Below are 15038 nucleotides of genomic sequence, written 5' to 3' on the forward strand. Positions count from 1 at the left end.
TACTATTAAGGTGTCTAATTGACTAAATGACATGTTAAAACAATTCATACATATGTAATAATTACAAATATAAGCAATTAAGTTATTGAATGAGTTAACAGTATTGGTCATTTGATCATCAACGCTGTACTACACAATGAGTTTTTGGTGATCCAGTTCAAGAACAATACCAAAACAAAGGAAAAGTGAAGAAAAAAAAAACCCAAACCACGATTGGTTACTGATGACTCCTGATGAAGAGACCCCAAATATGCAGACCGTCTGACAGTATGATCAGCCAGGGTTGATTTTCACCTCAGGCAACAACAGCGGAACAAAATCTGAGACAATTGTTGGTGCTGCGAACCAAACATGAATTCATTAACATGGTTGATTTTTAATCCCCATCATGCTTTAATGAGGACGCAGTGAAACAGATATCTGAACACGTGCACAGTATAAGTTTGCATCATCTGACTCAACAGTAATCACGTCTGTCTGGTATGCTGTGCCAAAGGGAAGGAAAGCAATCACTCCGCATGGTTATGCATGGGTAAAATTACTCAACGGAAACACCAAAGATCATTAATAATACGCAGAGGTCTGTACGTATGAAAAACACCTCACTGGACCTTTCTTCCAAACAAAACAGAAAAGGGCTCAATCATGCGAATGGTTCGGGTCTCATTATTCATCTCAGTCCAATGTGTGGCAGAGTATTACGTCTGTGAATCTCTTTTATGTCACATTTGACGAGTATTCCTAATGACCCAGAAGATGCACATGCTTGATTTTGCATCCATTTGTTTCAGAAAATATTACTTCACAGTCATCATGGGTACTCAACATGGTGTATCATGAACATGTATCGTGTGAAATGTCTTGAGGGAGAAAGAGTTGTTAATACGTTATGACAGTGTAGGATATGGTTTCTGATAAAGGATCAGCTAACCTGCCAAGGACTACATCTCTGCAGCAGAACACATGCAGGCCTCTGCTGAGCTGTGTTGTTTCTGGGTCTGTACCACGGGGTGTCTATAAGATTTCTCAATGAGCCTTAATTTATTATGAAACACAGGATTTTTAAAAGAGAAGGACCTGTGTGTGCTAAAGTGTCATAATATGCCCACTTAACGTCATGTTCTATTTCCCAAAAAGAAAACAGAAAGCTCTTTTTTTGTTATCTTCTCTTTTATGTAACAGAGTACAGTGTAGACATAGAAGGCAGTCGGGTTGGGTGGATTTTTTAAGCGGGGGTCATGCAAAAAGTTCACAGCAAAATATTTTTGTGTCAGAATAACTGTGCTAAAGTAAATGAGCATGTCATTTCAGAAACTCGATTAAAACCTACCATCATGCACTGCAGCTGATTGAAGCAGCATGTCCACCCATAAATAAAGCTTAAATACATCAAAAAGACTTCCTTCATGCAGCCACTCAGGCATATCAGTCGACTTGCTGCATATTGTGCTGAGTTCAAACAAAACGGGACCCCTACAGGGAGAAGAACTTCTGATTATTATAAATCACTTCTTCTGACAAGCACCATGACCTCTGATGATTCATACAGGCACTTGCTGTGGGTTAAGACAGATAGAGAACAAAAGAAGAAACACAGGCACATGAAAAGCTTTACGTACATTGAGTAATGAAGCATGCATACTGGTCCAAATCATAAAAGCTGCGTGGTGCCGTTATATCGATAGTACATGTCCTCCTATTAATCTCCATGTTACCTTTGATGGTTGATTTTTTTTTCTTAAGGTTATTGGCTATTGAAACCATTTTTTTGATGATACATAGAAAAATAATACGTGTTACATGAAAATTTGAATATTTTAGGTGAAGTTTTCCACGGGTTAAGTAGCCCACACAGGACCTCGCTCCATATCAGTTATGGTAAATGAATCTGGGTGGTAGCAGTTAATCAAAAAAGTGAGTGGGACGTCACCTCAAGTGTCTGTGAGAAAACCTCCCAGCGAGCCGTTGATAAATGACGGGTTGGCAGCCAGTTTCGCGGCTGTGTGTGTAAGTGTGTGCATCTGTATTTGTGTTCATGTGTTTGTGTGTAAGAGAGATGAGGAAATCGTGGCCAGGCACTTTAATGTGTGCATATAGGCATTGCTGTAAAAGGGAGTTAGAGGCCAATGCAAACCTGTGGGTGAGTGTGTGTGTGTGTGTGTGTGTGTGTGTGTGTGTGTGTGTGTGTGTGTGTGTGTGTGTGTGTGTGTGTGTGTGTGTGTGTGTGTGTGTGTGTGTGTGTGTGTGTGTGTGTGTGTGTGTGTGTGTGTGTGTGTGTGTGTGTTTTCTATTCAAGTGGAGGAATGGGTGGGAGGGGGAGCTGTCTTTTTAAATGGCTAGAGAGGGGAAGGATGTCTCCAGCCTTGACTCTGGCGTCCCTTTGTTGTTCCTGAAAACAAAACAAAAAGAGAGGAGGACAAGGGGAGAGAGGGAGAAAAAACGGAAGAAAAAAAGAGGAGCATGAGGGAGCAGATGAGAGGAGGGAGGGAGGGAGAGCAGAAGTTAAAGCCAGTCACTGACAACAATGCAGTCTGCTCGGTGACAGAGACATGATGTCACGTTAGTGGAGTCCCTGGTGTGGGGGTGGGAGGAAGAGCAGCCTGGGTGGGGCCATACCTCTGTCCTCCCTCTCCCCATGTGTGTCTCTCCTTTTTTTTTTTTTTTTTGTGAATGAATCTTGGGAAGCATAATGAGCCCGGCTCGCAGCTCCACTTCCGCACACCCGTCATTTGAAACAGTGAGATTTCCAGGTCGTTCATTCATGCCCTGGTCCCCACTGAGCACGCTGCTCAGATAGAGAGAGGGAAGCCTGATAAAGGATCGCCCTCGAGGGACAGAGAGTGTGTGTGTTCGTGTGTGTTTGTGCATTTGGGAGAGGCAGGAGAAGAGGTTGTTAATCTGAGTTCATATCACAAACCTTATCTACCGCTGCAGGTTAAAGCAAACTTCAGGAAAAACAGGTTATAGAAGAATAACATACTGTAAGTGTTTATTTGGATGTCACTCAGTCCATTTTAAAACTGTTTCACAGACAGATCAAATGTGTAGTCATTCAGTATTTTATTATTTTGTCTTTTTATTCAGTTTCTCAGGTTTCTGTTTTCCCATCAACTACTTCATACAGTCATTAAAGTTTCCATATAGAATCTACCCAACTTCAAACCGTATTTCAGCTTTCAAGTCTCATCTCAGTATTTGATTTATTATCTAAATCCATCTTTTTTTCACCCCTGGCCACCATCACATCCTAAGTTTAAAGGGTACGAAACAAAGATGTCCACTTCACCCTCCACATCCCTCTCTCCACGGTATTTATAGAACCATTAGCTTTCTAATTGTATAAAGATAGAAACATTCACAAAGTCTTAATTAATGGTTTGTATAATATTGTTGTGTGGTCTTGTCCTTTCGGCGCTCCCTGTTCATGCTCTGCTATTTCCTGTCTTATAAACACCCACAGCTTGCTGTTATTCCTCAGGAAACTACTCAGCTTGATTAGCAACGCTGCACACGTTTCGATTGAGTCCAAACACATTCAATGCGTGTGCAGAAACACCTGAGTTGCCCCTAATGTATAAGAAAGACAGATTAGCTGGCAGGAGTTTAGCTCAATTAATACAATTATTGAGCTGTAAGACAGGATCTCCCCATGGTACAGAAATTCCTGCCTTTTAATGAATTTGCTGCAGCCAGGAGTGAAGAGAACAGAGAAACATGTTGGGATTGAAACCACCCATCAAGCAACCTTCAGTAAATGCAGCACAGCCTTGGATAAGCTCTCCAGGAGGAATTGACTCAGAAACAATTTCAGTAACATTCAGCAATGTTCTCATCTGCCCTCTCCAATTTGTGCAACATAAATTACCTTAGGGTAAGCGTCCATTACTGCGTTACAGCAGGGACTGAAAACGAATGTGAACAGTCTGCTCAATTAGGGGTAATGCCGTGAAGAAGACGTTTAGCAAAGGCCAGGGCATCTCATGGTGTAAATAAATAGCAGAAATGAGCTTGCATGACTTTAGGACCGTGCGTGTGTTTCTCTCACTGTCTTGATTGCTTACAGAGTCAGTTTGTTCCAGCTTGTTGCAGAGCTGAAGACTAAATCAGCTGGTAGCGGCTGCCTGGAATATTCAACTATCTGCACCATATAGCTGAGGGAGGGACCCTAAGAATGATTGCTATAGGTTAGGAAATAATAGAAAGATAGATGGACAGAGAACCAAGAGATCAAGGACATAAGGATGGGCAAAAAGAGAAAGGATCTGTGAATCCACCATGGGAAGGTTCCAGTAATTGTTATACTTTATTATCTAGCAAGAGGAAATTGTACCCTTTGCCACCCACAAGCACTCAATGGTAACTATCAAGTTAAACTGCCAAAGTGAGACGTTGTGACAAAGCCTCCTTTTAGAGATGAGGGATGACAGTGAGATGGGGACGGGGTGGGGGTTAAAGCTTGTCCCTCGGGAGTAGGAGGGGCAGTGTCACCGTTTGGAGCTGTTGAAAGGAGCACAATGACGCCCGGTATCAAGTTTGCCTGTTTGACAAATGGATCTCCTGCTGTGATCGTGGCGAGTGCAAGAGCCCTATCTGTGAACAACAACAGCGGATGGAAATACATGCGTTGCGTCTTTTCTTAAAATGTTTACAAGCAAACATGTACAAAAGTATGCTTAGAGCAAGGTAAAGGAATTGCACTGCCATTTAAATTGATAACAAAAGGAAATGACCAATGGTGATTGAGCAACAAAGCAAGTCACCTCCTTAACAAACATAATCATCATTGCTCTAGACTTCCAGGGGGCCATGGTAAAATAAACACAGGCTGTGGTTGTTTGCAGTCAGTCACACTCAATGTCCCAAAAAAATAGAGACGTCAAACAGAAAGACGGATGTCGTCACCCCCCCTGCAAATGAACAACCTTGTAGCTGTCTGAGATGAAGTGTTGCAGTACACAATTATATGAGACTTGTTTTTGTGAGTTCCAGATACAAAAATAAATGCATCGCCCTCCAAAACTAGGCCAAATCTGTGTGAATCTTTAACTTTTTGGCTGATTTGATAACACAGGTTTTAAAGGGGCCCCCATTATGCAAAGTTTTGTTCCTCTACTGTGACATGTGTACATGCTTTAATTTTCAAAAAGCTCTTTATTTTTTCTCATACTGGCTGTGCTGCAGCACCTCTTTTCACCCTCTGTCTGAAACCAGAGCTCAGTCTGCTCTGGTTGGTTAGCTCTGTTGTGATTGGACAACTGCTACGAGATGTCCCGCCCCTTATCCTATCACGTACAATGGGTCGGAGCACTAGTTGGAGCACACAAGTGCGAGTGTTACATTGTTACAACCATGTCACTATGTTATAGAAGTCTTTTAGACAGTGAGTGGGTAAGGGATAAGCCCAAAAAGCATAATAGGGTCCCTTTAATTAACACCCAAGAAATGCCTTACACAGAAATACAGTTAATTCTTATGATTTTATATGATTTTTACTTTTATTTTTAGTAACTTAGATGTGTAGCAATGGTTATTTTTTTAACTCATGTAGTCCAGTTTCAAACCCGGACACATAAAGTAGACATCTTCACCTGCAACTCAAGAAACCATGCTTACTAGCATAGGGCGTACACCACAGCGCATTAGACCTCACATTGTGTTTTTTTCAGGTTTTTTATACTGGAGAAGAAACACACGCAGGTACTAAAGAGTGATTTAGGGAGGTCAACATCAACAAACTGTTTCTGAGCACTACTACAAGACAGCTTCTCACCACACACAGGCTCACGTTTTCATGCCCAACACCAAACCACTTTTGACATATCTGGCCTTGAAGTCGGCATAACCCTCACCTATGTACAAAAAAAAGCAGCCTTTGAACTGAGAGAGCGCTATCCTCCACTTACTCTGGCCAATAAAACCACACACAAATCTTCGATCGAGGCCCTGTAAATCAGGGTGAGCACTGATCAAAGCGGGGCTGTGAATCTTACATGACATATCCTGCATTCCATGCTAAACACATTCACATGCTGCACTCAAAAGCATAGTACTTGTTTGTTGACCCCATATCCATTTCCAGCCCAGCACGTTCATTTCATTTGAGGCTGAATTCATCTGACCAATCCCTCGAGTAAGATCTCCAAACAGCATGAAACTTGTTCTCGGTACAAGCATGGAGATTGGTCACACTTTGTCAGAATTTGTGATACTGTGTGTGTGTGTGTGTGTGTGTGTGTGTGTGTGTGTGTGTGTGTGTGTGTGTGTGTGTGTGTGTGTGTGTGTGTGTGTGTGTGTGTGTGTGTGTGTGTGTGTGTGTGTGTGTGTGTGTGTGTGTGTGTGTGATTGTGTGTGTGCGTGTGTGTGTTGTTTAAGCAGATTTTGGTTTGGACCACAGTTTGGAGTTTGTTGGACTGATATGACCAGTAGCGTGTGTCAGCTTGATTCAAACATTGGTGACATTGTCGTCTTTAATCTTTCTGTCCTTGATAAGAACAAATTGGAACACTGCTCGAAATTCCTTAAATCCATCCTCTAGGCATTGCAGGCCTGCCGAGCTTTTAGTTTCTCCACATGTTGAAGCAGTTTCGGTCCAAAGCTGAAGAGAAACTGGAACTTTCGGGTTCCGATCCAGAGGAAAGAAAACCTCATGCACGTTGTCACTATTATGATAACTAAAAATCCAGTATGGGTTTGGCTTTTATTGCCATAATACACCAGCCCCAGGTGTTTGCAGAGTTAACGCCTCGACCAAAGAGGTGAGTCCATGATTGAGTGAAGAGATAACACTGGAAATGTTTTTAGACCGTTATAAAATTGGAAAAGCGAGTTAAGAAAAGTGCTCACAAAAGTCATTGTTGTTTAAAATCACACACTGCAGGTTTCAAGTCCATTTTGCGGACTTTGGCGAACGGTATTATGTGGTAATGGAAAGCCTGACCAGCAACCATTATAGGGGCGGCAGGGCTCAGCGAAGGTTTCATTGTCAGTCATCAAAAGAAGGCAGATGATCACCTTTCCACCGCAGTCTCCCCCTGTTATTTAAGAGTTGTACTATAGCAATAGGCAGGTTGTTTTTTAGGCGGGAACATATTGAGGATAAGAGCGTTATATTTTTTGTTTCCACTGAAGTGGTAGTAGCGCTGACCTAACAGTGAGGGTAAAAGCAGGTCTTTTGTTGTTAGCTTATAAAAGCCTGTTGTACTTTGTTGCGAAACATAACAGAAACCCAATTGGCCATGCACAAACACATGTTTGGCATCAACATTAGCCGTGATTACTTACAAACAGACATCAAGCTCGGCAGGGTGTTCTGAAGTTAATGCGGTCGTACCTAAATCAAACTGACCTGACATGTTTTTTGCTGTTGTCTTACTTAAATTCCAGCGTTCAGATCCTGCACTTGCCAGGGGGGCCTTTTCTTTTGTAATTGCTCGCTTTTCGAACTGGCCTCGCTCCCCGTGCTGTTTCCACAAAAGAAAATAAATGGGTACACTAACTAATAGCTAGTTCCCTCTGGAGTACTCAAACATTTGTACACCGCACCGTGTGCTGGCGGATGCAAAGTTGGAAGAAGCCAAAACAGATGTTCCAAAATTTCCAAAGTGAGAATAGAGTCATGACCTCCGATAAGTGTTGAAGATCAGCCTCAAGCAGGTGTAAATGGGTTTATTATAATGATGGAAATGCTGTCATGAGGTAGAGTAACGACTCAACTGGAAAACTCTTCTGTGTAGATATGCAGCACATTTACAATAGAACCTGATTTTCACCATGAGACCCTCCAGCTATAAGAAGCTCTTGATATATACTGCACACATTTACATATTCCTGAGGTTATACACATATTTGGATGTAGGTATACACAGACATCACCCACCAGAGGTCATTAATGTAGGCTGTTATGCAGATGTGAGGCCTTGGAAAACAGAGATCGTTTGAGCACATGTTGTCTGATTCATAACTTGTGCATGAAGTAATCGATCTATTATATCAATGTCCTGCCTAATGTCCATATGAACCGTCCATGTGAAACCTCTCAGGAGACGTATACGGACAAAACCCTTTGGCAGCTCGCCATGTGTATTTATTCACTCGGTTTGGACTCCGGGTTCCTAATTTTTTCTTGCACTTTTGTGTGAAAAAGGAGAGTCGAAAAAACAGAAATCTGTAAATACACAGACAATGAGAACAAAAAGGAAATTCTTGAGGTTTGGCTTTTTTTCGTTGTGTCTCAACCTGCCAATAATGGAGAATTTCTCTTATTGTATTCCTTGATGTTGTACTCGATGTCCTCTGAGAAGCACAGGGGTGGCAGATAAAATAACAAAGAACATCTTAACATAACTTTGACATTGTGTAGTATGAATCACAAACACTATAATAAAACTGTGTCATGTGAAGTTAAAGCCACCAAAACAGCATGTTTAGCCATAAAGAGCACAGAGTAGCACCATGAACGTTTTGAAAACAGCATGAGACAAATAAAAGATCTTCAAAGATGTTTAATTGTACGTGACCAAATTCCAAAATTATTCGGTAATTCATGGGGAACAGGCGGCAGAATTATGAGAACATTATGTCAAACAGACACATATACAGACCAGTTGCATAAACAGTGGGGCGGCGGACATTAACTCACAGGACAGACAAACAGAAGGAGTCAAACAATTCAATGAACAAACATGAGTCACCTCTGTGGAATCATTGGAAGTGCTTATTGACTTGATTTCATTTCAATATGTGTTCTGCTTATTGTTACTTCACTTTGATGTTGGTGCCTCACTGTTCATAATGATGCATGTCCCGAGTTGGACAGGCTGTTTGCACAATTATCTGCTGAATGAGTCAAGTGTGTGCTCATCTTAAAGAGGCCCTAGTAAGCTTTTTGGGGGGGGGTTCCCTTTCCTCTAGTGTGAAATATAGGTTTTTGTGCATGTAAATGATCTGCAAAGGCTACAATCCTTGTGTTCACCTCCATTTGACTCCTTTGTTTACTCCCGCAACATAGGGACATCACTACATAACACTCACGCTTCTATTGCTTGATGCACCAAGACATTGTAGGGGATAGCGTAATGGGCGGGACTTCTCTAAGCAGTTGTCCAATCACAACAGAGCCGGCCAGCTTAAGTAAATCCTTAACATTTGTGAGCAGAGGTTTCCAAATCACACTGGGGTAAATTGTTTGACCATAAATACGTATACACAAATCATGCCCACACTCAGATTTAAAGAGGACATATTATGTTAATTTAAAGGTTCATATTTGTATTGTTTGCCTCTCCTGTGACACGTCTCCATGCTTTAATGTTCAAACAGCTCTTTATTTTTCTCATACTGCCTGTGCTGCAGCACCTCTTTTTCACCCTCTGTCTGAAACCAGAGCCCAGTCTGCTTGTTATTTTTGTTTTTTTCAAATAAACCATATCAGACATCTGTTTTCTGTCACACAGTTATCCATGCCGTACTTTTAAAGTATTTTTAATTAAATCTTTACATCATTCTGTCTTCATCAGACAATTATTCTAAATATGCAACAAAAAAACAAAAAGCTCAAAGTGGTGGCTCACGTAGCAGCTGTGCTCCAGAAAAACATGTTGCTGTCACTGTCGCCCTTTTGTAATCAAGCACCAGAACATCAAATGCAGAGAAATGCAATGAGGAAGTGATTTCAGATGATTTCTTTGTAGACAGCTTATTCAGTCAACTATTCCCATGTGCAAGAGTATCCCTCTTCTCTTCATCTCGGAAACAAATATCATTGTTCTACTCCACGACATTTTTTTTTTACCATTCCTCGAGTGAAACGTGGTGAGTTTTTCTACTAAAGTGAAGGTTAATTGTTCCCTCATCTGTTGATATAACTTACATATTCCTACAATTTAATAAACTATTTAAAAACCTTCTTGGATTAGCTGAAAAATGCATTGTCACATAGCTGAAAACAAGGCTGGTTTGACTTTAAAAGAATATGTGGATCTCTATCACCATGCTACAAAGACAGATGAGTTCCTGCAGATTATACCCCCTAAAAATATATAATTATCAAGCACAACTCTAAACATATAAAACAGTGAAATGCAACACTTGTATTACCAGTTATATTTATATCAAGACATCACATGTAATATAAAAGACTCACAGATTAGCACTACTTTTACTTTTGATGGTTTAAGAACATTTTGCTGGACGATTTTAAGTATTTTTTCTCAACAATAGTTGACGTTTCAGAAATGTTTTGCATATTTTACTTAAATAAAGGAGTTTTTCTTTAATTATTTCCAATGACATCTCTCCATCTACTTGGTTAGAAATTATTTTACAGAAATGGTCATAAATAGTTGCATTTTGTAAGCAAAGTAATAAAAAGAAGAGCATTCAGTGAGGGTGAGTGAGTGAGTGAGTGAGTGAGTGAGTGAGTGAGTGAGTGAGTGAGTGAGTGAGTGAGTGAGTGAGTGAGTGAGTGAGTGAGTGAGTGAGTGAGTGAGTGAGTGAGTGATTTAATAAACATCTGAAACATGAACGATCCCCTGACTGAATCTTTTGAAATAAGATGTGAGAGAGAAAATCACTGTAAGAATTGGAAGGATTTTAAAATCCAGGATATAAATTAGGTGCTGAGTGAGTGTTATAGATTGACGTAACACCACATGGTTTGCCTATCAATGACATGACATGACAAATTCTCGTTATCGTTAGTTTGTCTATGCTGGTTATTGGACTGCTGTTTTCTAAACTGTTTCCATTAGGGACGAAAACTGTATAACAGAGAACTGACAAGAAGCAGTGACCAGGCCGAGGTCCAGGGATTGAAAGCTGGCAGAAATTTCATCTATTTGGATAACCTCTGGTGAAAAAATGCTTCTTTCCTTGGACCATTTGCTGCTGCAAGGAGAGGCTGTGGAAAATAATAACCGTGAACCTCACTTTAATGATAAAACCAAAACTCATTGTAATGATTGCTTCAATGCGAGCAGATGTACAGTTTGTAGAGGAGATAAGCAACTAAATCCTCCAGGCGTATCAAGTATTTTAAATCTGATATCAATTTGACTGATTCCACCAGCCCTCAGCACATGTATGTTCTCTCTGGACGATGACAACGGGACATGACCCATTTTCCTCCCAAATTGTATTGTGCTAAAATATTTCCCCTGCAAGAAAGAATTTACTTCATGACATTTCCTGTAATCCTTATACTAACATAGTAATCCTCCAAACTGAGTACTACTGTAAAGAACAGATGTGATCTATTAAGAGCTTCATCATGCGTTTGGATGCAGTATGAAAGAGTCTAAATGATTCTGCTTTACATATTTATTCCACCACTTCCTGTAGAACAATATTACCTCTGTAATGTGCCCATAATCACAAGGCATGGAATCCATTCCTGAACTTTTGGTCGCATTAACGCAGGCCGAAAAGAATATTGAGAATGACCAAAAGACCCTGTGACAGAAGGGTAAAATGTCGCCAAGCATTCAGCCACATGTTTCCTGTGGTCAACCTGACCTTCTTCATATGTCTATTAATGTTTTTACCTCGGGACTTTCTATTATCCTAGCATTCCTTGGGATGTTCAGATAAAAGCAAGTGAAAAATAAAAGTGATTTGTTCCGTAATCATCATGAAACTGCTGACTGTCATCGTTTTCCTCAGCTCACACCGTGTTAGCTCGAACAAAGACATCCCACACAGATGTCCATGTGATAGAGTCATGAAGCCGGCTTGCTTGAGAAGACTTTCCCTCTCTGCCACAGTGAATGATATGAGCCATGCAAACCCAAATTTCATTTATGATCCGCTCTGTGCCAACGCGGGCACCAAATCAAAGCCTTCCACTGAATCATTTAGCATATTTATTTAGCTGGCAACCTCAAGGGCAGTCAGACCTGTCTGTGTGAACGCCTTCATTTGTATTTTCTGCTGACACGCGCTGGAAAGTGCACAGCCAGTGACAGTCACTCTCTCATTAGCAGGTTTTTTCTGTGGCTGTGGGTGGCCTGCAGAAAAGTGCTTTCTTTCTGCATCTTCTTTCCATGGAGACCTGGAGCCTCGAGTCCCCCTGAATGTACCCTTTCCAATGTCTGAGGAGATAAAAAAAAAATGCGTCCAATATTTCAGCAAATAGAAACCATATCCAAACAAAGGTAGGGAATAGTCATTACTTTAAAGCAAAAGCACATGTGAATAAAAAATGACTGGACACTCTCTGGATTGAAAGCACAACCTTGTAAATAGCAGAGCGCTGAGTTTGGTGTTGAATAATTACTGCAGCTTTCTGTCAGGGAAAGTGAGAAAATGATTTATGGTGTCTCTCACCACTTTAAATTAAGAAAAGGTAATAAAAGAGCTGTCAAAGCTGAGAGCATGTAGCAAAAAAAAGTCTGTTGAATTGTTATTAAGAGGTGAAGACAAAGAGGAAAAATAAGAAGATAATGGCTATACCTTGAGGACAAACTCTTTTTGAAATACAAATATTAAACATCTGGTGAACACATCTGCATACGAAGTCACTCCCCAAGAGTTTTCCACATATTCTGTTGAATATAATCTAATGACTTGGAAACATTAAGTACCTACAGAGAGAAAACAAATCAAACCCAGCAAAACTGCAACAATATTCTTGAGAATATAATATATTATGAATTAAAAACAACCCCTGTTATAAAAGGACATTTGAGTATGTATTATAAATAATTAACAGAGATGAAGAAAAATCATCAGTGCAATAAGACTCTTAAAAAAAAGACAGAAAATGATAATTGAAGATACTTCATTGTCATATGTACGGTATAACAGGTAGTAAGAAATCCTTACGTTCGGCTCTCCACACCTACATTTTAAAAAACAACTACTAAACTATACATACAAACAAATATATTAAAGGTAAAATACTTAGAATTCTTTTTGAAAGCTGACAGCTATTTTAAAATGTCTGTCTCAGAATAAAACTGCATGATGTGCTGGAAGATAAAATAAAAAGGATGTGTGAACAACTACAGGTAGAGCATGGTGTATAAAAACTGTATATACATATCCATAGAAATAATAATGGATATATATATATAGGTATGAATATCGATGTAAAGGGTGAACAATGGTACAGTGTGTAAAACAATATAGGGACAGCCAGTGTTTGTGCTGATGGTCATGACTTGGATAATATCTGAGAGAGTGTCTGATGGCCTGTGGGTGAAAGCTGATGGAGAGTCTGATTCCGGGTCTTCGCACTCCTGTAGCGTCTGCCAGAGGAGAGGAATGTGTGTATATTGAATACAAGCCAATAATAGAAGGAACATTGAGTGTGTACAATTCAATAATTTACAGAAGAGTTACAAGACTGTTGTTAAAAAAAGTGCCAGTGGTAGGAAATACCCCGGTCGTCTCCAGATAGCAAATCCAGATGTTTGAACCAGGTAATTTGTACGTACTGCTCCCATTGAGCTAATCTAGGAATGCTGGCTGTTATGTAAATGTAACTGACAGGAGTTCTCTGAAAATGTACTGCACAATCTTAAACAATATTGTAGTCCACGTATAGTGCTGCCACAGTTTCAAGGGCCACGTTTTAACATCTGGTTCAAACTGCTTTTACAATAACCTGAAAAGAGCCTCAAAGGAGTGGCGTGGCACCAATGCTCAAACTGATTTCAACAGTAAATTCAACCAAGAAGAAGCAGCATGAAAAGTTAGGCAAAAATATGAAAGGACAAATCCACAGGGCATCAAACAAAAACATATTTTGAACTCTTTCGAAACATTATGAGACATACTGTGGAGAACAAAAGCAGCCCATAATGATGCTGCTTCATTTGATGTTTTTGCAAATTGTGCGTCTTTTACAAAAGATGATGGGAAAAATATGTCTGTCAAAACAGGACTCTGTAACGTTGTATAATAAAGTCCTAAAAATGGTGACTTTTGACTACAAAGTGTCCTCTTGGAGAGTTTTCAGCACATCGTGGCCACATCGTCTGAAGTGGGGAGGAGAGTGATCATGTTCAAAGATGCCGTTAAAAAATGTATCTTTAATCTTATTCAATGTATAGGACCAACTAAGAAAGAAAAGTCTACCTTACTACCCATATCCTGCATATTTTACTTTAAATTGAGTGTATCAAAGCATATTGTCTTTGGATCACATCTGCAACACATCAGCCGATAATGGGTGAAGGAAGTCTGATTTATAAAAAAGAAATCTGTTGGTTTGGTGGTTTCAGTAACCCTTAAACCTTTTAAGGATTCACCGCATCAATGCGCCTCAAGAATACATTTGGAGTTATCATTCAGCTTCGATTAAGTCAGGTGACCTGGTAGTGTATAATCTTACGGAGATCAGAGCTCCAGCTAGATTCATTCTTAAGCAGTCTAAAAAAAGTGTGAAAAATGATAACTTTGTATAGTTAAGGGAGACAGATGTACTTTCATTAGGCTGGAGGTTGTGGTGGAGTCATATTTTCTCAGATGGCTTACTTTGATTGAAGGGGTTTATACAATTCCATGTATGAAAGTTGAAACCATGTTACTTTTTTGTCTAAATGGTTCTCCTTTTTTTTATTTTGCGATTCTGAATCCAAATGTGATGACAGTTTTGGGTTTGTTTGCTTATTTAAACAACCATTAACAATCAAATGTGATCAAATCAATCCCATAAAGTCCAGGAGAAGTAAAAAAAACAACATTCAATTCTAAATATTTATGTTTTTTTTATTGTCTACGTTGATTAATGTTAGCTGTTCACATGTTTTCTGAGAATGGAGGTGCAACCAGCTCACTTTTTAGACCTCTAGGATATACAGATGTGTGTAAAACTTAGTGGGAAAATAAGAAGCTTCAAGGGGCATCTTTTAGATTGGAAACCAAGTGTTAAGGGGCTTTAAATGTTCCTGTAATTCATCAGTTTTCTTTTAGTTTTTTTATTTGGAGCTCACTTTAGGACGTTTTGCGTGTCTGAAATAAGCCAAAATGTTCAAATGTTAAATAGATTGCATTTCATGTGTCTACATTTTAATATAAGCATTTTTCTACCTCTTTTC

This window comes from Eleginops maclovinus, chromosome 5 (genome assembly GCF_036324505.1).
Source record: "Eleginops maclovinus isolate JMC-PN-2008 ecotype Puerto Natales chromosome 5, JC_Emac_rtc_rv5, whole genome shotgun sequence".
Taxonomy (NCBI): domain Eukaryota; kingdom Metazoa; phylum Chordata; class Actinopteri; order Perciformes; family Eleginopidae; genus Eleginops; species Eleginops maclovinus.